The 3,347-nt window shown below is 32.4% G+C and overlaps 1 long non-coding RNA gene across 1 annotated transcript; it reads right to left on the bottom strand.

Annotated features, from left to right (window-relative positions):
• Positions 1-709: 709 nt before the first annotated feature.
• On the bottom strand, positions 710-3,102 carry LOC147076503 (uncharacterized). The gene is made up of 2 exons (XR_015069511.1): positions 2,960-3,102; positions 710-1,011 (listed from the first exon to the last, which is right to left on the bottom strand). It is a non-coding gene; the product is annotated as an uncharacterized LOC147076503 (long non-coding RNA).
• Positions 3,103-3,347: the final 245 nt, after the last annotated feature.

The following is a 3,347-nucleotide window of genomic DNA, read 5'->3' as shown; positions in this document are numbered from 1 at the left end:
ACTGAATCATCTGAATATACCTGAATTGCACAGTCGAGAAGAAATCTGCAAATTTTAATTCGGACAGACTTATTTCTATTAGCTATATTTATTATATAGCATAACCTTCTTTTAACACTCTTAATTCGGACAAATTCAAACAACTGCAAGATTCTGCCAGAAAAATGTTGGTTATTATTGGATCAACCTACATATTATTATTATGTGAATTATGAATATCAATAAAAACTCTTCAAGCATCAACGATGAACATTTACAAGCAGTTTTAAGAAGCTCGACTTCAAAATATAACACAGTTCCATTCTTCTCGATAAATTTTTGGCTTTTATGTTGAAATTCTTTTTTCATGATAATAAATAATGTAGGTAAATAGTATTTTACTTGCGACCGGCCGCTAATTTTATATTCCTAACGTAGCCTTTCAGCCAAAAAGTTTGCCCAGCGGAGGAGGAGGAGGGGGTTCGCCAAAGATCCTGGCCTAGCCTAGAGACCTGCTTGTGGAGGCAATGACCATAAAAAAACCATAAAAAAAATTGATGGGGTGGATCAATGACGTATTGGGTGGATCATTTGAGTGGAGTATATTAGGAAAAGGTATACAAATAAACTTTAAAACTTTGTTTAATTTTTTGAAAGATGCTATTTATTATTTTAAAACAATTCGTATATTGGGTAAATGTTATTCTTAATGTTTTAGAGATGTATAATATTGTTAAATTTATCAAACAAAGTCATTATGAACTCCTCAATAGTAACTAGTAACACATAGTATAATTTTGATTAAGTAATAATAATTATTATCCTTGAGGTAATTTTCAATTGGGTCATAGAGCGTAGGCTTTAATGATGTCCATGTTCGTGACTGTGGGAGTGATGTCCGCGTCCGTGTCTGTGTTCGTGACTCTGACTGCGAGAGTGATGTCCGTGCTCATGACTGTGAGAATGGTGTCCGCGTTCGTGACTGTTACTGTGAGAATGGTGTCCGTGGGATTGAGCCAACCCAGCACCGAACTGTAAAAGAAAACAAAATTAATTATTATATCACAACAGACTCAATGATAGAACATACATAATTTAAAAACACTTCTGAGAAATATAAAAAACCGCTATAAAAAAAAATGAAAAGAGAAAATTATAAAAACATTGGTTAACTTCGTCGCAATTGTGACACGTATAGGTTAATGGCCAAGGCCCGTGGGCGCAAATCACGAGGGGCCCAGGTCTTAACCAGATAAGTTTCGTATTTTTTTCTAGTGGCTATATAGTTCAATAAAGTAGGTTACATCTTTAATTCTTGTGAATTATTTTTTGAATTAAAAAAAATATTTATTATGTAGGTACTATCATTATTTTATTTAGAATAAATTAAATTTTTGTCTTGTTCCCAGATTTTTTAAAAGAACTGATGTATAGGGCACAAAAATGATGTGACGGCATGCGCGTCAATTTTGCAAACGAAGCGACTAGTCATCCAACATAAAATTTACCCCTACCGCCCCCTAGTGGGTATTCCAGTTTTCATGGTGGGCGGTTTAAAAACATTTTCACCATGTTTTCATAAAATTCCCCATGACAATTTAAACTTTAAAAAACATACAATTTTTTGTATCGCCTTCGCATAAGTTAGTTCACGCTACGTAAATGAAACTAAATGGCAATGTAGTGCAACCGCAAACAAAAGAGCCTGCGCCTTTTATCGTCGTCTGCGCATGCATAGAGTTGGGTATTTCCAGAGAAAATCTCAATTTCGAGATTCGGGATTTCCCGAAATGATGAAATTTTGAATTCTCGAGAATTCTCGAGATATCGGGAAATATAAAAAAAACTTTAAAAATCCTAAAATCAATGTAAAATCAGACAAGCTCTAAAAAAAGATTTTTTTTTTGTAATTTAATGTAAGAAAAACAAAATAGAAGTAGGAAAACAAAAATAAATCAAAACATTACTTATTAAAATAGGATTTCAAAAAACCCAGACTGTCAATCGCTGCATCTGACAATCGCGTACTCTTTTGAGACAAAAAATTCCCTGATGTTTCAAAAATCGCACTCATTTTGAGTCGACGTTTCTCTTAATTCCCCAATCAGTCTTTGAACGTTTTACGTTTTCTGTCCACTTTTTTCATCAATCGTTTTTTCAATTAATATGTGATAATATTGTGATTCATTTAATATGTGATATGGAAACTTTGCTGGTTGCAATAACTTATCATTATTATATTTTAATTTTTTTTAATCAATATATAACTGTTTGTTTCTTTAATAAATAAAAATGAAAAAAATAATAATAAAGAAATCCCGAATCCCGAGAAAAGATTCTCGAGATTCGAGATTTCCCGAAATATTAAAAATTTCAATTCTCGAGATTCAGGATAAAAGAATCTCGAAAAATTCTCGAGAATTCCCGAAATCCAACTCTACGCATGCCTCTAGTACATCGTTGCCTTGCTGTAATTTGCTTTATAAATTTTGTAAAGCAAAGTTACTTTCCTACTTTAAAAATCACCATTACAGTTGAACCGATGGGCGGTTAGAAAATTTTACTACTAACAGAGATACAAAAGTTGGCGGTAGGTATAAAAAGGTTGACTACCCCTGGTGGTTTTATGACAGAATTCTGGCCTAAGTTAATTTCGCATTTGGAGCAGTAAAGTTAAGGGTCTGAAAAAAAATATTTTGAACGAATACCGGTCTATATGAATACCGGGTATTTATGTTTCAATTCGGTATTACGATCCATAATTATTATAATTAATATAATCATTTTCTCTCTCTCACACCCATTTAAGTATGTATGTTTTCTCTCACTTAAACCGTTTTAATATTTATTATCTCTGGCTCTCGTCTGTTCAATTTAGAATATGATTTTTTTCTCCCTATGCGTTACAGACAGACAAGCGGATGAATCGAGAAAATAATATAATGTAATGTAAAATAATATTATTTAGTTTAATATTTACCATGCCAATTAATGCTACTAGCACCATCAAAAATATACTTGCAGAGATCTTCATTTTGAGTTTGTTTTTTTTGGTGATCCAAAAAGAGAGATATTTTAATGAATTTACTTGCTGTAGCAAAGAAACTATGTCAAATGGGGGAAAGCGATGACTATTTATATGAAAGTACATAAAAGAAAATTTCGCGCAAAAATATTTAAACAATTCGGACAATGAAATAACCAAAATCCAGTATTTGACACAGGGGTTATAAATCATGGGTCATGCCCCAAATTCTTGTTACTAGTTTCATTATATTTTTCACCTGTACCTAATAAGTATTATGATATTGTGCTTGCGCGATAAGTACATAAGCGCAGATTGAAAGAGTCCTCACTTTGCGAGTGTG

This window comes from Rhyacophila brunnea, unplaced genomic scaffold (assembly GCF_057557595.1).
Source record: "Rhyacophila brunnea isolate RB1 unplaced genomic scaffold, BYU_Rbru_1.0 scaffold_13, whole genome shotgun sequence".
Classification (NCBI taxonomy): Eukaryota; Metazoa; Arthropoda; class Insecta; order Trichoptera; family Rhyacophilidae; genus Rhyacophila; species Rhyacophila brunnea.
This window is presented reverse-complemented; position numbering and strand designations above follow the sequence as displayed.